The sequence below is a fragment of the Pteropus medius genome, unplaced genomic scaffold (assembly GCF_902729225.1).
Source record: "Pteropus medius unplaced genomic scaffold, Ma_sr-lr_union100, whole genome shotgun sequence".
Taxonomy (NCBI): domain Eukaryota; kingdom Metazoa; phylum Chordata; class Mammalia; order Chiroptera; family Pteropodidae; genus Pteropus; species Pteropus medius.
Window position 1 is genome coordinate 10,440,802 of NW_024344253.1, and position 27,035 is coordinate 10,467,836.

General features: G+C 36.2%; 1 long non-coding RNA gene across 1 annotated transcript; it reads right to left on the reverse strand.

The window, feature by feature from the left end:
* Positions 1–21,240: 21,240 nt before the first annotated feature.
* Positions 21,241–24,745, reverse strand: LOC120607916 (uncharacterized). The gene is made up of 3 exons (XR_005654268.1): positions 24,539–24,745; positions 22,929–23,006; positions 21,241–21,525 (listed from the first exon to the last, which is right to left on the reverse strand). It is a non-coding gene; the product is annotated as an uncharacterized LOC120607916 (long non-coding RNA).
* Positions 24,746–27,035: the final 2,290 nt, after the last annotated feature.

Sequence of the window (27,035 nt, forward strand, 5' to 3'; positions counted from 1 at the left end):
TCTTTTTTTTAGGTATGATAATATGGCATATCTGTTATCAATCAAATCTTCAGGGCCTAGGAGTCATTCTGTCTTTTTATGGTAACTTCCTTTCTCGGTTTTTATCTATTATTTGTTTATCTTCCAAGGAAATCCTCTGATAATCTTATTTTCCTTTAAGAGAAAGTAAGCCTTTTCAAGCTTATATAAAAAGCGTCATGTGAACCCCCACACACTGGCAACGATATTCATTTTAACATCATTGGTGAACAGAAAGAGTATGGGAGGCAAGATACTCAGACCAAATAACTTGCCCTGGTAAACCAAGAATTTAATATGGTAGAATATATTGCATCCCTCATTCATTTACTCATTCTTTCATTCCACGAGCATTTTTTGAGAACCTGCCATTGACTTGTCATGTTCTAGACACAGGAAAACAGTAATGAACCAAACAAGATCACTGTTCTATGGAACTTTAAATTCAAGTGAGAGGCAGGGAGACAGACCACAGACAAAACACAAAATTAAAGAGAAATAGGCAGTGGCTAGCGCTCTGATCGAAATAAAACACATCTTAGGGAGCAACTGGTTTGAGTGGTCAGAAAAGTTCTTTCTGGGATGATGACATATAAACTTATACCCACAGAACAAGAAAGAAATAGCTGTATGTAAACCTGGGATAAAAGTCTTCTACACAAAGAGTACATATGGTACAAGTCGTATATCTAACTATTACGCTGAAAATCTCTCACTTATGAGTATCTTACAAGCATTTTATAGACAAGAATTGCATTGTAGATATTCTCTAGAACATGGAAAAGGTAGAGCCTAAATTTTAGATGCTTGTTGGTTTCAGGATACAAACCATGGAACTTGAAACTAAAGACACTGGACAATTTTCTTACTTTATTCACCCAGCTATTATACATGTGGTAGATAATTAAGACAATATAAGAGAACTACATATGGTTTGTCTGTTTTCCTGCTCCTCATCTCCTCTTTCCCCCACCAATAGCCTTAAAAACCTGCAACGATGCCAGCACAGTTTCAATGCCTCTACTAAACTGGCAATATTGACCATTTATACTCTCATATTTGCATCTCATTTTCTAAGCAAGGAGAGAGCTGCTTGGGTAGATTTGTGTTCTTTCATTAAATCTTGCTCTTGGTGACAGCACCAAAAAGATAGCCCAAGCTGCCAGGTTTTGGCACCATCTTTTAATAGGCAGTCCTTATTCAGATGCTACCCTCTGATTTTCAATAAAGAGAATTATATTTACTTCTCATTTCTCACATAGAATTGCAGTAGACGAAGAAAACAAAAACTAAGACAGAGTAGATACATTTTAATGCCCTGAGTTTTTATGTCAATAATATTTAGTATTGAGCTAGAAGCAGCCCTTGTGAGGGAAAAGGGAGTAAGAATGTTGTCTTGGTCAGTCTACAACATAACAATGTCTTAGCTTGTGGTTTGTGGGTTTCCTCTGGCATATTCTGTCTCTCGAGATACTTTCTTGTTGTTTCCTAATTTAAAACTCACCATTGTAAAATGCTTTCTTTTCCTACTTAATGTGGGAAAACACCCAAGTGTTTTAGTTTAATAACAATTTATTATAAAAACATACAAACTCATAGTTTGGGAGTGTACCTCATAAACGACCAACATCTACGTTACTTTAGTCTGTTTTTTGGACACCATTTCCAAAATACATTTCTGTTGTATTACTGTGTGATGGAATTCACTTTACCCAAACATCTCTAGGTAGCTACATAAGTGACATCCCAGTAGGAATTAGCCACCGCCATTATAATGAGAAAAACATTGTAAAACTCTGCATTATCAGATATAGGCCATAGATTTCCAAGTCCTTTCCTACACTTATCTTTTATTCTTACATAACAAGACATAACTTTGTTTATATTTCATTAGAACTTCAACCACAGTGAACTGAAATTTTACTAGGAAGACACTTGCATTTTCTTCAGTTATATGTCATGCTTCTCTTATGTGCCTCTCTCCTTTAATAGCTAAAAGTGTGGTAAGCAATGGCCAAGACTTTCTAAATCTACTTAAGAATAGGACTTTCTATTTATATAAGTAGTAACAAGGTCTTGAATATTCCTTCCAAAGAACTTCAGAGGAAGTTTAGAATACTTCCCGTTTCACATTGAAATAATCAGTCTGGACCCTCCAGTCAAGTAATTCAATTGTATATTTAGCAATTAAATAAAAATGTTTAAACCTAAAAATCTTCAAACTTACAACCTCAGCCAGTCAGGCTTTATCTGAATCTTCAACGATTAAGCTGCCTTATAAAGTATCCAGATTTTCCATATACGGCATGGATGCAAAGATTTTAGTACTAGAGAATTTTAGAGCAATGACAGAATTCGTAATGAAATGTATAAAATGAATATCCAAATTAGAATTGCAGGCATCCATTTAAAGTATTAACATAGCTTCGTTATCTCTATTTTATACATTTAAAAACTATTTGAGGATACTGCATTAATTTCCTGTGCTTCAACTAATTTACTAAGACCTTGAGAAAGTTGGTTTCCTTCAGAATCCCTCTGCTTATTTCTGTTTGTGAAATAGAAATGGGAACAACTCTAAACAGATATGTTCTGCAAAGCTCTGCAGTTGCTTCAAATGAAGGAGTTATATAACCAGGAAAGGCCTCTGTTTTCGTTTTTATTAAGTGATTCCAGAGAAGCACTTGTAATAAGCACCATTCAATCGCCTAGTAGACACTGGGAGACACTGTCAACATGACTGGCGGTTGAATCTGTGGTATTGTGGTAGGTTTATCTCATTAGCTGTCTGGTTACTATCACATTACTTAGGGAAGCTCATCAACTCTTGCAGAGAGTGAGATACTGAATGGAAATTTAGTACCCCAAGTAAGTGGACTTTTTCAAGCATCTAATAAATAAGAAAAACACTGGGTAGCTTGTGCCTGATCCTATGCTCTTGCATTTGATCCCAAGCTACCTGCTGTGGTTCCAGGCTGGGCTTTAACTCCATAGAACTCTTTGACTCCTCTCCCAAGAATAGCTCAAAATGCCTAGATGTGTGAAGTCCCTTTACCTACTCCAACCCTTAATGCTGCCTCTGCAGTTCAGTTTCCCCTATCCAGAAACTGGACAATCAAACTATGCAAATTGTGGATAAAAATGTTTTCTTATTTGACTAACGAAGTTTTGATTAATACAGTTCAATATACCATTGTTCTTTCAGGCTATATGTATTTCCAACATATTAACAAGTATCGACTGAGCATCTACCGTATGTTAAGCACATACTATCATACAGCAAATTTTTTTCCCTACAACACATCCATGTAACATTTTATATCTTTCAAGTGGACTTTATCTTATTCACTGAGTGTTGGTGTAGGCAGAATGCTAAAATGACCCACAATGACCCACATTCTTGCATAATCCCTTCCCTTTGAGGTGTGGGAAGGACCTGTGAATATGATGGGCTATCATTCCCATGCTCAGTCATATTATATGTCACAGTTGACCTAATCTGACCTCACCAGTGAGACAGAAAAGGGACTGGGTCTTCCTAGTGAAAGATTTGTAACATGAGAAAGATCTGACACAAGGGAAATTCTCTGATGCTGGCTTTGAAGATGGGTTGGGTGAGGCCGAGGGGCACATGGCAAAGACCTGAAGTGGTCTCTAGGAGCTGAAAATAGGCCCTGGTAACCTGAAAATAAACGGGGACTTCATCCCACTACTACCTAGAACTGAGTGAACTTGGAAGAGCACTCCAAGCTTCCAGAAAGAACCTCAGCTCACACCTTGAGTGTGTGGCCCTGAGCAGAGAACACAGTTGAGCCACACCCAGACTGTTGAATTACAGAACTGGGAGCTGATAAAGGGGTGTTATTTTAAGCCACTAAATTTGTGGTAATTTATGTAGCAATAGAAAATTAATATAAGCTCCATATCCACTGCCAGATTTTAAACTATCTGAAAACCAAAGTTTTATGCACTTTTGTATATCCCGTAGTTATCTTTGGAAATAAATGTCCTATGTTGACCGTGAGGGGGCACAAACACTATTTTTCCCTTCTACCGTCTAAGTTCTTCTAACTGGGCTAATAAATTAACATGAGACAGATTAACAGAAGAAAATAACGAAAGTAGATTACAGATGTATATATGGGTATGCCATATGTATATGAGACCCAAGGAGGCACTGAGCAGTTGAGGTTTATATGCCATTTTGGACAAAGGCGAAAAAGCCAAGGATCTGAGATTTCAAAGAGAAAGCAGGCAATTTGCAGGTAGATAAGAAAGAGTAAACATGAGCAAAAACATTTTTTTGCTGGGCCACCCAGAAACAATGAGACAGAGGGAAGTTCAACAAGCAGGCTATGCTAGAAGCTGTCTGCCACATTTAGTTTATATCATGATACTGAGGTGATGATGTTTTCTTTCTTTAAGCAGGTTTCTCTACCTGAATTTCTTTAAGCAGGTAAAGGCAGAGGGCCACAGGTTTGTTTTGTTTTGTCTTGTTTTGTTTGTCCTTCATTTCTTAATGATCAGCTTAAAATCGGTATCCCAAAATGCATGTTTTGAGGCTCCCTTCGACCTTTCCCATGAAAATCATTTCCTGTGTTTTTTAACTGGCTTGGATATGGAACAATTAAAAGTCCTATTAGTACAGAATCATTACTTTCAGGCCTAGATCCTTCTTCTGGTTTCAGTGAGATATGGGTCAACATTTTCAAGAATCAAAGACAAGGTCATTAGCATTTCCAAGTACTACATTAAAAACTGAAGGTAGGAGGAAATGAACCGGAAGGTTTTCTGAAATTTTTATTTTTCTCCATTGTTGTCTTATTTGTTCCTCCTGCCAGTTGTGACATTATATAGGAGGAACATCTAACAGAGATTTTGAGGACTCAGAAGTTAATTGGACATAAGAGTTAGCCCAGTGAAAGTTAGGAGCAAAGAGGAGGAAGAACATTTAAAAGACAAAAAGATATTTGTGAAATACCTGGAGAAAAAAAGAGAACAGTCCTGTTCAAGAACTTCTGGCATTTCAGTCTAGTCAGTCTAGTATAAAAGGGGAGGGCAAGCTCTAGGCATGAGAAGTGAACAGAAGCCAGAAGACTTGGACTTTGGCTCAAAGACCACTTTTTAGTGTGAGGGGGCCACCTGCATCCAAACCCAACGGGGTGTGTGGCTCCTCCGGTACCAGATAAGAACTAATAAGCCTGAGTGTCTCATGGGTGGGAGGTCCATGGTGGGAGCTTTCCTGGGCTTTGGGTAGCTTCAGGAAAACATCTTATTTAGGTCCAAATAGCCTTAATCGAAACCTCAGAGAACTACTTCCAGGTGAAGCTTTACCTTGAGTGCCTTTTAATCTTGCAAATTGAAAGAAAATAAATGAATCTGAATTCCCAAGATCCTCCAGAAGTGAAGGAGCAGTGAAGGGTTTAAAGATTCCCTCAACCCAAGAAGAGCAGAAACATAGTAGGAACATGGAGAGCCTTCTTTGTGTCCCCTGAATTACTCATTAGTTCTGTTGGGTGAGTGTTTCAGGAGACAGTCTATAAAAACAAGACAAGTTAAACTATACTCACAACCCCCTTACAAATTCTTCTAAATTAGCCTACCAGGGATTTTTCCTAGCTGTGTATAATGGTGTTAGCATTTCCATTTTTCTTAAGGAAAATCTACAATTTCACTGAAGAATGATCCTTATTTCTGTGTTTACTGCAAGTGATAGCGATCTTTCTTAAAACAAGTTGGTATTTTCAAGGGCAATTAAACTGCTCTTATCCTTTGCAGGAAGAAACTGGCTGTTTCTGTGGTTTTGATTTCTAAATAATGTTCTGCTCCTCACTATTGCTGAAGTGGCGTAGGGCTGGGAAGGCTGGAGTTAAGGTGAGTCGGCGCAGAGAAAGCAGGGGCTGGAAGAAAAGAGGCTTTCTCTCCAGAGAGATCTTTGACATGGAAATGTACCCCTGAAGATAATGGGGAGGGGAGGAACCCTGCTAGTGCAGCTGAGGAAGATGAGACCCAACAACAAATGCCATAGACCGCCCTAAAACAAACAGTGAGAATGAAAGAATTCACTGTTGTACTCCTCACAAGCTCTTCAAAGGACAGAAGGTGCCGAGCGCTTGCTCTGCAGCAAGTCGTTCAGAAGAGATTTGAGGTTACACTCTCGAATGACAGCATCTCACACACAATTAGCACAGGGTAAAGTTTAGGTAAGTTGGATTTCTTACTTTTCACATTCAGATTGTGAATAAAGGGGGCCCTGAGAGAGGAAAAATAGACTTCTGTTATTTTAATCAATGGTTAATCAGTGAAATTCTAGAAAGAGTTTCCCACACTTTGTTCCACCCCACTTAGGATTCTCTGGCTTTGACCGGCTCCTTGTCACTGTTGTTTAAATTACATTGTGGCCTGCAATTTTTCTCCTTCAGAAGGGACCCGAATAATGTCAGTTGATGAGCAAACACAGGAACCAGCCTGAAGTTTCCTCACTTTCTCTTGTGTAAGTGTAACTGTTAACTTTTGTTGTTGGTTTTAAAGTCAGCTTTGCAAAGAAAAAGTTATCACAACAAGTACACAGGCCGTCAGTCACAGAAAGGCAAGGAAAAAGAAAAGCCTGGAAGCTGACCTAACCCGGTGACATTACTGATTGAAAGTGGTTAGGAGAGAACATGACACAGACAGAGGACAGATTCTTCCAGCACACACACCCACCACCACCACTCAACACTTCCACTGAAATTACGGGCAGCCTGGTAGGGAGAGGGATATTTCTCCAAGCATTAGGAGTTCAGCCCATTTTTCTCTTCCCACTAACAGGACGCTGGCAGGAAGCTGGGGGATGGGTGGTTTTGTTCAGGAAGCTGATTGGGACGTGGAAGTGTGGGGAAGGGAAACGCCTGCTTTTCTAGATCGTTCAGTCACCCACACTCCAGAATCCTTGGTAGGGAAGGAGACAGTTGCTTCTCCATGCTGTCTGTGCATAAAATGGAGATCACGATAGAAAGCAACAGGGAAATGGGGACTGTGTCGTTTCCCAAATATCTTTGCATTTATGTAAACAGGCTTCTAAGGGATATATGTGGAGGCTCCTGCCCTTAATTGCTATAGAATTGGGGGTTAGTGTCTTTCTTATTTTGAAAAGTCAAAAAGACTTTTATCGATAGGAAAAGAGAGAGAAAGAGTTTATGTATACAGCAAACCCCATAACCACTCCCCACTAGAGGCAGCAGCCATGGTTAAAGTTAGATAAGTCTCCCTAAGCACATGTGATATATATGGTTAATTTGGTTTGGCTCACAAGTAGAGATCGTACTGTACACAATGTTTACTACATACTTCTGCACTTAGCACTTCATGAACAAATTTTCCCGCCAGTAAATATTCTTCAACGTTTATTTTTAAAGGTGGGTGCATGTGAGTTTGTCTCTTTCTGAGGCTGTATAACCTTTCAGCAGAATTGAAAAGGCAGCATCAAGGAATATCTGAAATTCCAGAAGTACTTTATTCCATTGACTCACCTGAGTCAAGAGTATATTTAGGGTGAGCACTAAGGCAGGTAGGTCTCTGTTGTTTGAGCCTCACTCTCTGTCAGAGGTGGGAAAGGAGATAGCTAGGTGTCTATTGCTGGGTAGACCCCTGAGATGAAGGCAAGATGGTGCCCAGAGAATGAGCTTTGGAGACATGAGTCACTAGAGCACCCCACTTTCCTGTTCTTGCCTTAGAGGTGCTTTGGTTGTTTTCCCATCCTACTGACACTTACCTACAGTTCCTCTCTTAAGTCCTGGGGTATTATTAGAGTCCAAAGTAGATCAAGATAAACATTTTACAGTTAGATGTTGACTGCAGATGTCTCTGTTATCATGTCTTTCACATTTTCAGTGTGGTCTAGACCATAGATAAGTCCACTTGAGACTGCACAGGAAACAGTAAAGGAGAATTGCTTATCTCCCCCTATTTTCCTCTTTTCCCGGTCTCGGCCAAAGAGAGCTTTGTTTTCTCTTGTCAGCCTCATTTTGTTTTATGCCTTTTTCCTAAGGTCCCAGGGGAGGGGACCTAAAACAGCATGCAGGGCAACTGGAGATAGCCTTCCCTGGTCCCTCTCACTGCTTCTGGGTGACATCTCTAGCAAAGGAATTCTCTCTGTTCTGCAACAATGATTTAAGTAATGGAGGTAGAGCAGTAGGAGAAAAGAAAACCAGTGTAGCACTGGTGGACTATCATTCTAAACTTGAACTCACGTCTCTTTCCCTGCCTCAAAAGGGTTATGAAGCTTACATGGTTAAATCTGCAAAGGGTCTTAGGATGTTTAACTTCTATAGGTTAGGTACAATGTAAGAAAGTATGACTATATAAATATATTTATGATTCATGATAGGTAGATAGATAGATGATAGATAGATATAATAGAACATCGATTAAAACTTACTCTGACCACATCACTCAAGTGGCTCCATTACATTTTCATTCTCCTTTTTAAAACTAACATGTGTCAGGGGCAACCTCATATGTTATCTCAAAGTCTGAGATATATTCTAGAAGATGTCAGTCACAAGAAATAAATAAAATGTAGTAAGTGCTATGGTAACAACTTGATTTCTTTCTTTGTTACTAAATAACAGAATTATGTTTAATTAGTAAATAGCCGAAATAATTCCGATATAAATAATGACATAATTATGGAGTACAATAACTTATAAATCCAGTCCTCACTGTCTCTTCTACTACTGCCTTACTAATAATACAGAATATTGTTGAGTGCTTACTATTTGTTAGACACAGATCTAAGGAATTTATGCATATTAATTCATTTAATCTTTACAACCTTATGAAAGAACTATTCTGATCCTTGATTTACAGAGGAGGAAACTGAAGAACAGAGAAAGTAAGAAACTTTCCTCAAGGTCATAGCTTTTAAGAACAGGACTCTAAATCAGATCACCTAGTTCCCATGTGCCTTACTGTACCTCTCGCTAAGAGTTGGTTCTTATTCCTTGTCCTCTTTCCTGATTGGTCTCCCTGCCTCCACTCTCTCTATATAGTTACTGATGTAGTCATACATATGCAAAATTATATCATGAGTCTTTAAAGCCCATCGTTGATTTCCTCTGGCCTACAGAACAAAGTCTAGCCTGCTTAATATGGACCTCAGCATATTTCATATTCTTACCTGAAATGTCCTTTCATTTCCACTGCTTTCCCATCACTCACTTTACAAATGTCGTCTACATTTTCTTATCTCTATACTTTAACATAGCATTTCCTTCCTGAATTTTTGTCACCACTTAGAACCCAGATGAAATTCCATGAAGCCTCCCTCTATTTCATAGCAAGAAATAACTTCTCACTCCTCTAGGTTCCCACTGTACATTATTCCTTTATTATAATATTTACTTTTTTGCTAACTTCAATGTAGTTTTTTATGTGCTTTCTGAATTATAGCTCCTAAAAGTTAAAGACCATGTACGTGCAACTTTAAACTCAACCATTCCTTCTAATGTCTTGTGCATAATAGGTGTTCAATAGATGTTTGTTGAATTAAAATTCTGTTAGATTCTGTGTTGGGTGAGAATATCATGTTTGCCACTTCTATCTATTTTAGGCCACATACAAGGGTGGGTGTAGTTTGCTGTGGGCATGTGGGAAGAAAAATTCCCAGAGGTGGAGGCCACCACAACTTCAAGATTAAGGTCACTGAGTTATCATTGTGGTCTCATATTTCTGCTGCATGAGTAAGAAAGAGAAACTACTCTGCAGAGGCACAGGGGTTTTTTTTTGCCTTCCAGTTCTTGTTTATTATTCTTTTAAATGGCCTCATCATGCTGAGGCCATGCAATGCATTTTGGTTGCTACGGAAAAAACAGGTTTGTTCATAGCTTATTCCCTCTTTTCCTTCTGCTTGTCTAAAATCTTCTTTGCTCTCATAAAGGCATTGTCTGCAAGAATGGCAAGTAGAATGTTATTAGAAGGTGTTATTAGAAGAAGGGTGGCACAGGTAATAAAACATTAAAAATAAATTTTTAAAAAGACAAAAAAAGAGAAGAGACATAAAAGACTTAAAATATTGGGAACAGAAATGAAGAAACAAAAATTAAGATGTGATTAAAAAGCAAAAAATTTTAAGTGACAATTTCCTGTTTAAACAAAAATAATAACGATGTACTATAAAAAACATAACAGTAACAGGTATAACAACAATAGCATAAAGGTCAGGGAGAGAGAAATGGAAGTATACTATTTTAAGGTCTTTTTACAATTTATGAAATGTTACAAAATCACTTAAAGGTAAACTGCAATAAGTTAAATTATATACTATAAACCATTAAGCAACAAACAGTTGTAATTAATAAAGCAACAAGGAAGATAAAATAAATCATAAAAAATTAATTAATACAAAAGAAAGTAAAAAAGAGATAAAAAGAAGCAAAGAACAAATGACAATATAAAAAACAAAATAACAAGGTAGATTTAAACCCAATCATACCAATAATTGTATTAAATGTAAATGGCAGAGGTTATCAGATTGTAACTCCCCAAAAAGTTAATTATATGATACCTGCAAGAAACACAAATAAGTTATAAATAATGGGATAAAATAAGTTATACTATGGTAACACTAATCAAAACAAAAATGAAGTGGCTATATTAATATCAGATAGAGTAGATATCAAACCAAAGAATATATCTAGAGACAAAAATGGCATAATGGTATAGGGATCAATTCATAATGATATAGGGATCAATTCACCTAGAAGATATGCTAAACACTTATGCATCGAATAACAGAGCTTCAAAATAAACAAAGAAAAAATTTAAGAGAATTGTAGGAGAAATAGATAAATCTACAATTATAGTAGGTGTTTTAAATTCACCTCTCTCAATATTTGATAGAAAAAGTAGACAGAAAATTATCTAGGATGTAGAATACTTGAACATTGTCAACCAAATTGACCTAACTGACAGCTATAGAACACTCCTTCCAACAACAATAAAATACACATTCTTTTTAAGTGTGCATGGAACATTTATTAAAATAAATGATATTCCAGGCCATCTAATAAGTCTTAATTAATTTTAAAAGATTTAGGTCATATAAAATGTGTTCTCCCACCATAGAGGAATTAAATTAGAAATCAACAACAGAGAAATCTCTGGAAACTAGATAACAAACTTCTGCAAAACGCATAGGTCAAAGAATTCAAAAGTCATATTAGAAAGTATTTTAAACTGAATTAAAAAATAATACAATGTATCAAAATTTGTATGATGCTACTAAAAGTTTTTATAGAAAATTTTATAGCACTAAATACCTATTTTGGGAAGGTTTTAAATCAATTAACTCAGCTTCAGCCGTAAGAAACCAAAACAGCACTTGCAGACCATGGGCTTTGGGCCAATTCAAGACCACTGCAGACAAAAGTTTCTGTAGACAAAAGTTTTATTGGGACACATCCATGTTTATTCCTTTACATTCTATGGCAGCATACATACTACAATGGCAAAGCTGAGTGGTTTGACAAAGACCGTATGGCTCACAAAGCCTAAAGTATTGTCATTTGGTCCTTTGCATAAAAATTTTGCTCAGCCCCAAACCAGAAAAAGAACAAATTAAACTCAAAGTAGACAGAAAAAAATAAATAATAAGGATCGCAAAATGATTCAGTGAAATTTAGAAAACAAAATGAATAGAAAAAAATGGTTCTTGGGAAAAAAATATAAAAGTGATTAACCATTATCCAGACTCACCAGAAAAATGAGAGAAGATATACATTACCAATATGACAAACAACAGAAGTTACCTTACTACATATCTAAAGATAATAAAAAATAAGAAAATATCATGGACTTCGTGCTAATAAATTCAACAACAGATTTAAATTGACAAATTTCTTGAAAGACATAAATGTCTTCAGTTCACTGAAGAAGTAGGTAATCTGAAAATACTATATTTATTAAAGAGAATGAATTTGTAATTTAAAACCTCATTAAAAAATTCCCTGCCCACATTGCTTCTCTGAAGAATTTATCCAAATTTAAGGAAGAACTATTAACAATTTTACACAAACTCTTCCAATAAATTGAAGAGGAAAGATTCTTCTTGTCTCAATCCATGAGGCTAGCATTAACCTGAAACCAAAAGCAGACAGATATAAAGATCAGAAAACTTTATACCAATGTCCTTCAGGGAAAAAATGCAAAAATTCTTTTAAAAATTTTTAGCAAATTAAATCTAACAGTATATAAAAAAGATAGTACATCATGAAAGAGTGGAGTTCATCCCAGGAAAGCAATGTCGATGACCAATTTTGGTTTAACATTTGAAAATCAATCAACTTAATTTATCATTTTAACATACTAGAAAAGCCATATGATCATCTCAATAGAAGCAGTAAAAACATTTGACAAAATCCAATGTACATTTATGATAAAAACTCAGCAAACTAAGAATAAAAAGGAACTTCTTCAACTTGATAAAAGACATCTGTGAAAACCTACAAGTACATCATACTTAATGATGAAAGACTGAATATTTTCCCCTTAAGATCATGAAAATTACAAGGATGACTGAAGTGATCATATTTAAGGTTCTAGCTAGTGCAATTAGGACTGAAAAAGAAATACAAGGCACCAGATTAGCAAGAAAGGAGTAAATTGTCTTTTATTGTCAAACAATCTGATTGTATAATAAATTCCATGGAACCTACCAAAAAGCAATTAGATGTAATAGTGAGTTTATCAAGGTTGCAGAATACAAAATAAAAAATCAATTGTGTTTCTATATACTGAATAAAAAATTGGAAATTGAAATTTTGAAAATACTATCCAAAATAATTTAAAAATTCAAATTTCTTAAGAATAAATCTGACAATAGGCATGTAAGATTGATATGTGAATATCTATAATACATTGATAAAAAAAAATTGAAGACTTTAGTAAATGAAAAGATAGCAATCCTCTATTAAGATGTCGATTCTCTCCAAACCGATCTACAGATTCAATGCAATCACAATTAAAATCTTATCAGAATATCTTTGTAGATGTTGACAAGCTGATTCTAAAATTCATATGAAAATGCAAAGGACCTAGAAATAGTCAAGACAACTTGGAAAATGTAGAATAAATTTGGAGGACTAGTTCTACCTAATTTCAAGACTTTTTATAAAACTACAGTAATCAAGATGATTTGATAACCATGTAAACATAGACAAATAAATCATTGAAATAGAATAGTTAAGAAATAGAGCTATGCATATATGAATAACTAATTTTTAATCAAGTTGCAAAAGCATTTTAGTAGCAAAGTGTATTCTTTCAACAAATTGTGATGAAATAATTGAAAATGCAAAATAAAAATTTATTTCATTCACAGACAAAAATTAATTCAAAAATAATTATAAATCTAAATGTAAACTCTAAAAGTACAAAACTTTTAGAAGAAATCATAGTAGAATTTCTCTGTGAACTTGAGTTAGACATCAGTTTTATAGCTACAATACCAAACACATGATCCATAAAATAAATAATTGATAAATTGGATTTTATTAAAATTTGAAGTTGCTTTCAGAATACACTGTTGTTGAGAGAATGAAAAGACAAACCACCGATTGAGAGAAAATATTTTCAAATTACATGTCTGATAAAGGAACTGTATCCAGAGAATAAAAAACTCTCAAGACAAACAACTCAATCTAAAAAGATAGGCAAAAGATTGAAACAGATGTTAAACAAAGAGGATATACAAAGTGGCAAATAAGCACATGAAAAGATATTCAACATTATTAGTCATTAGAGAAATGCAAATTAAAACCACAATGAAATACCACTAAACATCTATTATAATAACTAAAGACTGATTCAACCAAGTGGCAGTGAGGATGTAGAGGACATGAACTCACACATTGCTGCTAAAGTACAATTTTAAAACGGTGCAATCACTTTGGGGAAAAAAGTGGCAGTTTGTTTTTTTGAGTTAAATGTACATCTACCGTATGGTCTGATCATTCCCATCTTAGTTATTTACACGAGAAAAATTAAATCTTCTGTCTGCACAAAAACTTGTACGTGTATGTTTACAACAACTTTATTTGTAATATTCAAAAACCTATAAAAGCCCAAATGCCCATCACCAGGCAAATGAATAAACAGATTGAAGTATATCCATACAATGGAACATTATTCAGCAATACAAAGGAATAAACTACTGGTATACAAAACAACATGGATAGATCCCAAAATAATTATTGTGAGTGAAAAAAGCCAAACCCTCTCCTCTCCAAAACAAATAGTATGTACTGTATAATTTTACTTATATGAAAACCTAAAATATACAAACTAATCTATAGCGATAGAAAGCAGATCAGTGGTCCCCTGTGGATTGAGAAAGGGCAGAAGGAAGGGAAAAGGTATTAATGAGTGTCGCAGGAAACTCTTTGGGGTGATGACTATGTCCACAATCTTAACTGTGGTGATGACTCGTGGTTATATACATATGGCAAAACTAACCCAATTTTACACTTTAAATATGTTTAGTTCATTGTGTGTCAATTATGCCTCAATAAGCTGTTTTCTAAAAGGAAAAAAAAAAATAACTGATGGAGTTAGAAATGTATAACCAAGAAAAGAAAAAATAATTAAGTGGACTAGATAGGATAAGCATCTTTTAAATACTTGAAAAGCTACATCTGGGCCAGCTGGCTCCAGAACTTAATAGGGAGGAAGATTTGAGTTATGAAGAAGTATAAGTATAAAGGTATAGAAAAAGTATAGAAGTAACCCTGTAACTATACAGAACATAAATCTATGTTCTGTATAGTCCAGTGTTAGAATGGCACAGTAATCAAAAGACAAAGTCAAGCTAACAAAAAATAACATAAGAATAAATGATTCAGTTTCCTCTTTTGCATTTCTTGCATGCCATGAAGTATATAATTTCTAGTGATGCTATTAAAATTCCTCCTTTTCTTCCAACGTTTTTCTCGTACTATGTTGATTTTGTGCCATATTTCCCGGAAATATCATCCCCTAGTCTGACTTCTTTTTATTATTTTCCTCATTCTTCCTGATTCTACATCACAGAAGTCTAAACGAATAATCTAACAACAGCGGATATGTCCATGGGCTTCAAAAAAGGCGGGGGTGGAATTGAGTGGGCAAAGATAGAATCTTCTTGACTGATCGAGAGTTGGGAAAGCCTGGGAACAAGCATGCAGTGAGAGGAAAATACTGATAGGGGAAAGAGCATGGGCTCTAGAGCAAGAATTTTGGAGTTCTATGTTCTGCTCGATTACTGACTATCTGCATGACATTGATAAATGTATTGAGCCTCTCTGAGCTTCATTTGCCTCATCTGTAAAATAAAGATAAAACTTTCTAAGATGATTCTTTGAGCATTAAGTGACTTAATACATGTAAGACATTTAGAAATATATCTGGCACATAGGAAGCTCTCTGTAAGTACTAGCTATTCATATTGTATATTAACAATCTTGATCCCTTCACACAAAGTTATTCTGGGGGGATCAGAGTTTATCCAAAATGGAAATGGGCAGCCTCAAGAGACAGTGAGCTTCCTATCTCTAAAATTGATCAAAACAATGCTACATGAGTATTCCACAGAGAAATTGCTCATCTAAGATTAATTAAGTTGATATTGACTAGACTAGGAACCACTGATGTCTCTTTCATATATGAGAGTCTATATTTCCATGCACCTTTTTCTGTATTGGTTATTTTTTTTCCTGCTTCTCCAATTCAGCCACCCTAGATGAGAGCATCTTGAATTCTCTTGATGCTAGACTTTTGTTTTTTAGCTTGAAGGTGTTTCATAAAAAGGCTTCATTCAGATGACAAAACTGAAAATTCATAAAAGAAATAAAAATACGAAAAAGATCAACCTTACAGGCAATCAAATATCTGATAACATGAAGATGCCCCTGCCTTGTGTATACATAAGTTTTTTAACCACTTAGAATTTTATTAGAAATGTAAAATGTTTTCCAGCAACAGACACCCACACAAAACAAATCTTTCTGCAAGATAGATGAAACTAGAAAACTGATTTGAAGTTACTATTTTCTAAATAGAGAATTAACTGTAAAATTCATTTCCTTGTTTTCTTTTTTCTCTTCTTTTGCATTCAAAAAAATTGTAACTAAACAAATAGTTTTTTACCCTTATGCTCAAAAGAATATTCATTTTTTAATCAAAGTGAAATCAGTAATATTTATCAGAGTTTGTCCCCACGTTTGACCTTTCCTCTAGCCCCAGAGTGGTGGGGTGTCCAACATCAACTCCTCTAAGAACTTGCCCCCATTTCCTTGTACCTGTAATCTTTCTATCCCTGAATTTCCCCTCTTCAACCTGCAAATATTCCCATGCTCTTCACACTCATTAAAACCCTGCTTTGACCATGGATCCATCTCCATCTACAAACAAACCTATGACGTCTGCATTATTGCTCATCTTCTCCTCTCCAGTAGAGCTCTCTACTCTCTCCTTGGACTCTTTTAACCTTTATGCTTCTTTTTATAATCATCTGTAGATATTATCTCCTAGCTGTGATACCAGTCACCATCACCACCCCGCCAAGAGTGGTAGATGTCCCTCAAGGGCTCCCATAATATCCCAAAATACTCTACTGGAATTATCACTTACCTCAATAGCTTTGTGAGTAGGGCTACTAGGCTTTAAAGAGATACACATTGATTCTTTATGGAATAAACAAATGTCCTAATTGTAGACAAAATGTATATGAAAAGGAACTAATGTGGATATTTTCTATAACCTTGAGAGGTATACTTGGCCACGGAAATTTTACAATTTCTCAGATTGATATGGTAAGTAGTAATTCCTTTGATCATGAATGCTATCTCTGTATGCATCAATGTATAAGCTCCAACATGGAAATATTAGTCATTTTCCTGGTGTCTTCCAATCAGTAATATAGTGGTGAATACATATTTTTCTTAGGCCATCTGATCTATGATCTATATAACTTCTCTTGACCTTTTCTTCCATATTCATAGACCAACAAACTGCATTGGCATCCTCAGTCAGTTACGTCATGGCTGGCACAGATAGAATAGACTATGGTAATACAAACTTTCAATACCCAATATCATAAAATTTGAAATATAGGACAATTTGGAGAAATAACATAAGTTATTTCTCTCCTGAGAAATAAAACTTATTTTTTACTGAGGGGGCTGTGAAAGTTTAATTTTTTGTTTGTTTGTTTCATGTATCTTATTTTTAAAACTCTCCATTGTGGCTTATTCAAGGATAGAACTATATTAAGAGCTTTATTTATACTTTCTCATTCAATCTTTATAAAAACTTTTCGAGTTTACATTATAATTATAAATTTTTCTCCCATTTTACAGTTGAGAAAACTGACGTATAGCAGCAAAATTAAGAAAATTCATCTAAGCTACATAGCAAGATCTAGAGTATGGACAGGCTGTTTCCTGAGCCCCTATTCTTAACGATATTCTACACTATCTCATGACAAAAGCAGGAATAGGTAGTCAGAGGAATAACAGACTACAGAGACTCAAGTGTGTAGTTAAAAAGGGAATAAGACCTGGAAATAAATTTCTTTTAAGTTTTTTTTTTTAAGTAGAATGACATGGGGAAAAGAACAAAATAAATTTAAATATTTCAAAAATAACACTTTGATCTGAGGAGGCGCCTCCAAACAAGTACTGAACTTCTGGGTCATTTGTCACAGATTTAGATTTTCTTTTAAGTTATTGATAGCAAGTGAAATGGCACTTTACAGATTTAATTAATTGCTGTTCTTTTTATGAGCAAAATTTTCAATTTGCTTTAAAAACAATCAAGTCATAAAGGTAAAACATATTAAGCCAACGTGGATGAGAGAGGAGTACTAAAACATTTGCACTGACATCATTGCTTACCTACTGGAGACCCTCCTAACAGGCTGAGAAAAACGACTCCATGAGGAAAGATTCCTGTTCTCAGAAAACATTTGGCAAACCTTTATAATTAAGAAGAAAATGCAGAGAGACTTTTTCCTACCGAAAAAAAAATCATTCTAAATGTACACGAAGTTATTATTTAAAGTAATAGATAAAAATAAAATACTTTAAATATAAATAAATGAAGGAGAATTTTGGGTTGTTTGTTTTCCTGTTCCATGAAACCGTCTCCACCTCTTTGAGCTAATCATCATCAAATTGCACTAAATCAGAGATGGTAGAGGCTGAGGCTGGCTGGATACCAGTGTTTCTCATTGTTTGGTTATATTGGAAATGTCTTTGGAATGAGCTTAATCTGAAAGACCTTTAACCAATAATTTTCTTAGACTTCCAAACAGCAGAGGTTTGGTTTTTGTTTGTTTTTGGGTTGCTGTTTTGTTGTCGTGTGGTGTGTGTGTATGTGTGTGTGTGTGTGTGTGTGTGCAGGAAGATGAAGGCAGGAATGTGTATGTGATATTTTTTTTCTTAAAATAAAAATAAGTCAATATTAAGATGATTTTTCTCTCTTCCACTCCTCCCCACCCCAACACACACACACTCCTCCTCTCAGAACTTCTGTTGGCTAAGAGAATTGGGAAAGGGGGCAGGGGTGCAGAGAGGGAGATATGTATAAAATAAAAATAAATGTAAATAAATAAAAAAATAAAAACAAAGTTTTTATTTTATACATTTCTGTCGTTTGTTTTTTAAACCATGTTCATGTGATATTTTCAGTTAAAGAACTTTTTTGAATCCTGAACAAAATTAAAAGGCAAGAAGACATCACACACACCACACACACACACACACACACACACACACACACACACAGAGCTGTGTAATAAAGAAGGCAGAAGGGAAGTACAAGCAAAATATTCCAAGCTAGCCGTGTCATTTGTGAAGTTGCTCCTGAGGTTTAAGTTGTTTTCCCCAACTAAGGGCTAGGGTGAAGGGTAAGGAAGGCAGATTTGCATCTGTAGCCGATTGGCAGTTTCTCTGAGAAATTATCCACCCCAATAAGTTTTGTTATTTTGGCGATCTCTTTCTCAGAATTGATGGTGCCCTTTACTTTCAGGTGGGGGATGGTGTGGAGAATGAGATGCTGTTTCTAGTGACTGCTGGGAGAAGGGAGTGGGGGGCAGCTGTCTGACTGAGAGACTGAAAAGTTTCTGGGAGAATGGAATGTTATTGTTTCTCCATTTTTAAAACCACTCTTCTTTTTGATCATGTTTATACTTTTAAATTTCACACTGTGGTCAAACTAGGCAAGGTATAATTTCGCATGTCCCCCATAAACACTGAGCAACTAACTACACTTGTTTTGTGTGTACACAGGCACACAATTTTTATGACCATTTAAGACGGGTACCTATGGGTGGAGGGAGAATCACATTTTAATAACCAAAACGTGACAGTCAATTATTTTAAATGCAGCCTCTTTGTTTTGCTTTTCCTATGAAGTTTTTCTATCTTTTCAACAGAGGCAACATATAAATCTAAATGTTGTCCTTCTCAACTATAATTTAAAGTTACACTGAAGAAGAAAGTGATAAAAAAAGATAGTTAAAATATATACTTCAGATCGAGCATTCTACTGTGCATTAAAAAGCAAGCTTTAAGTTTACTGAAAGGAGATATTCCAATAATTATTAAAAGATTCCACAGCTGTTAAACTAGAGACACTATTTTCCTTTCTTTGAGTCTAACTCATCATCTTTCACAATTACCTCATAACTAATCAAAGCTTTTATGAAAATATTAGTAGCCAAAGAGCCACTTTGATTGCCTTCATTTTACTGACACACTATTTACAGGCCTGTTTATTGCCACTAATAACGTTTTTTTAATTTGCTCTCTTGAAATTTGCTTTAACAGCAATAAAATATGCTTTAAAATATTAACATAGTATGTAGATAGAGCATCAATTTTCTTAAGCATCTCTTTACAACGTATAATAAAAATGTTCTCAGGGAAAAGGAGAGGATCTAGTTGTTGATCTTGATGACTGCTGTACCTCAGTTATGAGGGACCTGTTGTTATTTGAGGAAACACTTCTTGGAAGAGCTACTGTAAACATATATGAGTGTGACTTATAGACATTGGTGGTAGATAAACATCCGTGCCTAAATTAGATTGCGGTCCATGCATGCCACTCACCAGATATTTGACCAAGCCTTTAGGCTAGGTGTTGTTAATACAATCATGTAACAGATATAATTGCTCTTAAATAAAACTCATGATTGCCCCACTACCACTGTAGACTAAAACTGGTATTCTTCATGTCAATGAATGACACCATAAGCATCTATGCAAACCAGAAATCTAGGAATCTATAATAATCTCTCTACCTGCAATTGCCAAGTCCAATTAATCTCTAAGTTATATTTTACCTTCTAAATGTATCTTAAAAACTTCATTTCCCTTAATTTTCAAAAGCATCCTATTCTGCCCTACCAGCAATTCCCATCAGGATCACTTTAATATCTATTAACGAATACTGTCCTATTTAATTTGTTTTCCATTTAAAGTGATATTTTTGAAAAGCAAATCTGATCATGTCATTGTTCCTGTTTAACACTCTTTAATGGTTTGGTTGCTTTAAAATATGTCCCAAATACTTTGACACTACTTCTTTCAAAAGTGTAGCCCAGTTCCCTACCTTTGAATGTTCCTAGGAATTAGTGACTTACTTCTAACAAATTAGAAGTCTCTCTCAGTCTCTTTCTCTCAGTCTCTCTCTGTTTCTCTTTCTCGGGGCTTGCATGTGCACATGTTCTCCCTCCCTCCCTTCCCTCCCTCCCTCTCTTCCTCTCTCTCCTCTCCACCCCCACCCCTTGCTCTGAAAGCTTCTTTCTACTTCTCTTTCAGCAGTGACTTTCCCTTTCTCTCTGCCTCGCCTTAGAAGTTTCTAAAGCCCTTATCTCTATTTCTCTTGTCATCAAAGGGTCAAATAAAATAATTCACGCCAAGGTGCTTATTGTCAGCAGTAAATCCCATTGTGCTCAATGGCACTGGAAGGAAGCAGAGGTAGAAGAAATGATATAGCAAGTGGGGTAAACTTTAAGACAGAAGGAAAGCCGGGTAAGAACTGGCAATACTGGAGTCAATCAGGGCAGGGGGAAGGGTGAGAACAAAGGAGAGGGCAACGGGACAAGTTCCCACCAATGCCCAAAGCAATTTGATCTAAGAAACAAGAAAGGGACACAGCTTCCAAGCTGAAATCAGAAGTGCCCATGACAGAGCTAGAGTCTGTGTGGGAATGCCTGCCTACGGTGAATGAGCTAAGGAAGAGGACACGGTCTGGTACTGAGGAAAGAGGCCTACAGGAATAGGCAGGAAAGAAAGGCCTCCAAATAGCAAGTTTTAGTAGACACCAGGCATTGAGAGAAGCAGGGTTTCCCATCTAGGGCACTGTAATCCAGAGACTCACCATTTCCAGGGCCTTCCTCTCTCCCCCAGAGGGTGCAGAAGGCTGTTCTCAGCACCACATGCCGAGAGGCAGCTCTGGTGGTCTTACCCAGATGTCTTCACAGGGGTCCTGGGGTAACAATAGATGGTAAGTGTTCACTGTCTAGTGAACGGAGACTAATGAGGTTCAGTTTGTTGGTCGTGTTTTTAACTTGAAAATATATTTAAGTTAAATAAATAGACTCTGATTATGGACTTCTAAACAAAGTAGCCAAGAAGAGTATTGTAACTTGCATTAGGAAGACATGTGGTCTCAGAAATACTTGCTGATACTTCCCAGGAAACTTAGGCAGGTCTGAGTGTGGTCATGCGTTGAGCCACTGAGCTCTTCCTGACATCCAGGTGTCAAGGTGACTACAGCCAACATCAAGCAAAATTCAGTGAAAATTCTGAGATAGATGGCAAGTAGATTTAAAGACTCACATTGCTGAGAGATTCACAGTAAATTCATTCTCTGCCTTTAATTTAATAAACTCTAAAGCCTCTCAATGGTTTTAGTACAGTTTATTTGTTTGGCAGAAATATTAGTAGCATTTCAGATGCTACTAACCAAAAGAAGTGGACCAAGTTGCCACTGATCTAGAATTTCTAATTTTAGTTCTTAAAGACTGAAAAAAGATTGGCAAACAATCTCCTCAATTGATCGCTTTTGGATAGATTGTGCAAAAATAAAAATGAGAAATTCTACATTATTATTTGGTTTTACAGTAGTCTGTTCAGTTATGTGTAAGACACAGCCCTTTTAACCTATAAAATAAAGAGAATATTGCTTTGTCCAGCACTTTCTTTAATCTTCACATCCGCTAGGTTTACAGATTCCAGAATAAGGAATTCCCCACCCCAGCCATCACTACTCCTGGTCTAATGGATAAATTACTCAACTGCATCCTCTAATATATTCTGTTGGAACTCAAAAACTTTCAGAAGATTTGCCATAAAGCCATCAAGTTTGCCTTCAGGATTTCCCTTTGGGGCTCTACTAAAGTGCTATGGTAGAGAGAGCACTTCCCCAGCCATAAAGAAATGTTCAGTCCAACCACACTTTTTTTATTATTACTGTTTGGAAAGTAGGAAGACAGTTCCAATTGTCACAGTTTACGTGGCTGATGTTACCTAGAGTAATCAAAAATAAAATCTGAAGTCAAATTTTCTACAATTTGTTCCTGAAATGGTGCATTTAAAAAACCATCTAACCTTGGGAGAATGTAAACTCCTTCAGGATGTCTTTGTCAAGCTTTTAAAACACGTCATTGTCAACTGCAATGAAACAACCCAATAGTCACAATCTATTTGAAATCTGACAAGCATAAGATGTAATTAAGTATGAGTTTTCAAAAATATTTGCTTCTAAGTAAATTAGATCAGATTTAGACTATTCATACAATAGCATCATTCTCACTCATTTGCATCTTCATATGTTTCCTTGAGAGGGGAGACAAATATGTAGATACAGCTAGTGGGGGACAAACCCACCAATCAGCAGTGGCGAAATATCCTCCTTCTTGTCTTTCATCCTCTCCAGGAAGGCTCCCTGTGTATTCACATGCATCACTAAAGAAAATTAAGGGGAAGTTGAATACCAGGTCTTAAAGAACAGAATAGTCTATTTTCATCTTAGCTCCCAGAGTATCCTAAACCAGTTCTATATCCCAGCCTTTACTTGGCACCTGCTTTCTCTGCGTGTCTATTACAGTGGCCATTTTATTGACGGTGGCAACTTATTCATGTCTGTCTCCTCGCTATGACTACTAGTCTTGAGACTATAGCTGTATCTTTTTATCTTTGTGTCCAGGGTCCAGCAAAGTGCCTGGCACATAAGAATTTAATAATGCTTGCTGGATGAGTGGATAGATAGGCAGATGGACGGACGGCTTGATGGCTGTTATGTAGAATAAATACAGAGGATAATGTCCACCTAAACCACAAATGTTGCCTTCTTTTATTGAACTTTGAAAGCTCTGACAATGTTTTCAGAACCAAGGTTATGTTTTGACAAAACTAATTTAGTGTTTTGCGAAGCATAATTTTGGAACCCAAATGACTATGTTTGACAACATCTCTTTAAGTAAAACTGCATTTTGTTTAGACCAGGGTATCATGACTGACAAGTTATATTTTTACTTTATTTGAAAGTCTTTGCAGAAATATGACTGCACCAGCTATGGATTCTTCCTGGTTTCTGCTGCTTTATGTCCTCTGACAGAAAGGCTTTGCTTCCAGGAATGCAATGTCTTACGGGTTTCCCAGAATCCTCAAAATGCTATAAAAAGGCAATAGAATCTGAATTCTACTAAAATGATTGTGAACAATATGAGGGTTTTTTTTTTGTTTTTTAAGTTTCTTTAAGGGGTGAGACTGGAAGCAATGCTATTTGGACCCACTGAGAGCGAGGTGGATATGCTTATTTGAGGAAGAGCTTAATTTATAAGGTATTTTACTAAACTCAATGCAGCAACCCATACGACTTCGCAAATTTGTCTGTGAATGGAATCATTTGTTCCAATTTAGTGTTTCAGACTTTCTGAGAATAATATTTCCAAGAATACCCAGTAGAATTCAAAGTGAATAATCCCAGATTTCTCTCTCCTTTTAAACTAAAAAAATTAGATGATAAATAACAAATTAAAACATTTGCATTTATGGTTTAACACAATCTTACACAAATTAATTAGTGACAAGTTCTGACTTGAGCCATTTTTTCAGAAACTCAACTCTGACTTTAAAGAAGATGGTGTAAGTAAATTGAAGGCAGAATTTAGCTTATTGTTTGGCTTTGGTTTCTTTTTCCAGCGCTATCTTTATAAAGGCTGTAAGTAGCAGCTTAGAAATGCTGAAGAGATTTTTTTATTTTTTTCAAAGAGAATTTGGCCAGAAACTTTGTTATTTGCATATAGTAGGATCATTACATATCCTATGCTTTATCTTGTACACATTGCAAAATGTGACTATGGACTTTAGAATTTAACACAAATTAGCAGTTACCGAACACTGCATTGAAAACATATTCATTCCAAACTGCGTTATCATCGCTGGTGACGTTCTCCTTTCTAAACCCTAAAAAGCTGAAAAATGGTAATACAAACCACATGGCTGCTTCATTCCACCACCACTCTTGGCAGAGCAAGTGCTGCCTGGCAACCTTGCTGTCAGCTGGGCCTGTGGTAATCAGAGCCGTCTTGCCCTGTAGTTAAATCGAATGCTTTCTTTCTGAGAACCCATCAGTGGATGCTTTTTCTCCTTATCAGTCTTCTCAGTAATGTTTGAAAAGGGCTTCTGTAGATGAGGAGAACATGTCCTCATAGTGGGAGCTGCTGAAATAGTAAAAAATAAATAAATAAAATAAAATAAAAATCAAGTATTCTAGTGACTCTTCAAAGAATAAGCCTGCAAGGCCCGCCTGCGTGTTGCTTTGGACTTCAGCCCCACAGATGCATCATGGACCCAGCCTGTTTGCTAGCAAGGCTCCTGTTTCTTCCCTGGGCCCTGAGCCTCCTCCCTCCCTGTGGAAACGTGCACAGTGGGGATCGAATGCATGGAGTTAAGAAATTAGGATCTGAAGACAGAAAACACAAATGTGGCCGTCTTACATTTGGCTCTGGAAACAATGACACTAGCTTAATTCCATCCTACTTTGGAGGGAAATATGTATTTGGAACAAAACTGTTGATGACAACACTCCTTTAAGTAGGCCTGATTGTGACTGAGATGACACAATTTTGCTATGATAATTGAGTGTGTGAAAAGTGAAACTTCCAGGAAAGAGAGATCGGCAGAGCAGCCATAGCCATGGGGATGGTGTCTATGCAATGTGAACATCAATAGGAAATTGCATTCACTCAGCAGAATTTTGCTTCATGTTTTAACCAAATTGCATAAACAAAGAATATTATTTAACTCTTCCTATTCTGTTAATTAGGCAAAATAACAACATGTAAAATGACTGGTAGAGTTCCCACACATTGTTGGCGCTTATTAAATGTGGTTGTGTTCCTCTCCATTAAGGCAAATTTACTTTGAGATCCCTGGGCCCAGGCCCCCTTAAATGCCTGTGATGCTCACTGGAGCTCTGCAGTACTTCTTCCTTCCTTCAAGTACCTTCCATTGCTTCATCTTCTTTCCTGAAACCTACAATGCCTAAGAGAAAGAGGAATAATCTGAAAGGGCATTGATGAATCCAGCCCAGTTCAGCTACTTATTTGAGTAAGCCCTCTTAAAATAAACCCTTTCTATGCCCTTAATCTCAGGATCCTCGAATCCAAGACCTCGGATGAATTTAACGCTAAAGCTGAGAATAATCCGCCCCAAAAGGAATAAGTAAATGATTTTAAGGCTCATAACCAGAAGATAGCCTGACTCTTATCGTGTGACACAGAGAATAGGGATGATTTTTGTTAGTTCACTTTCTACAGTGATTAGAGGTGCTTGGTGAACAGACAAGAACTTATACAGGTGTCTGGAACCAGCAGGATGCACACACAAGAGGTTGTACCATAATTAAAAACATATACATATTTTAGATTTCCAATATAATGGGCAGGAAAGAATTTGGGCTTTGTTTGATGATCCTATCCCAGCCTTTCCTTTTACAGATCCAGGTCCTGAAATACATAGAAATCTAGCTACTGCGCACAGTTGCACCCCTGGGCGCATGCGCGCTTTCTCCAGTGCCCATTTTCCTTCACCAGGACAGTAGAGAAAGTAAATCCCACTGCGACCCTTGTAATCACTCTGTGTTTAAGTGTACAGATTTAACTTTCAAGGAGATTATTTGCCATTCAAATAATAAATGAAACTGCTTATATTTGCATATTGTTCGAGAGTTTCCCAAGTGTTTTATACTTGTTATCGTGTTGGACTATCACTTCTGTGAAGCAGGCAGGGATACATAGTAATGCCCTTATTCTTGTGATAAGGAGATTGTGATAAAGGTGAAAAAGTCTCAGGGAAATATACTTGAAGTGGACTGTCAGCAGGTGGGGGAATGCCACGAAATAATGTGTTCTTTTTTTTAAACTGAGATTCTTATGCTGCATATAAATGGACCAAAGTTAATGAAACTTAAAATATATTTTTTATTATTTAATTTATGGTGAATTTTAAATAACTTTTAAATAGTGTAAAGGTGAATTTTTCCCAAGTATTTTTTTCTAAGAAAACTATCTATCTATCACTGTTTAACCTTTCTCTTCCCCCAGACTTGATTAGTCTGCTTTTTAAATCTACACTACTATATCCATTGCCTTAAATCCAGATTCCTCCTAGGCTTAACCCCAGGTATGCCTCTCACTCTATCTGTATGTGGTTTCTCTTCCCTTATTAGCTTTCTAGAAACAAATACACAGCTTTCATTTTCTTTACAGCCCCTGTGGGTTAGCTGCCAAGCTCTGTTCTGTCTTAAGCTGTTTCTCCCAACATGAATGAAGATAAGTTGATTACTGACATTTAAGGTGTCCCTCTATTTCTGCAGACACCCCCTCCCCATTACCAACCTTTCCCAGTCCAAGAAACTTTCCTCTTGTTCTTTTCAAAATGTAAGGGAAAGTTTTCCCTCCTTTTCCTAATTCTTTCCTTGATTAGCAG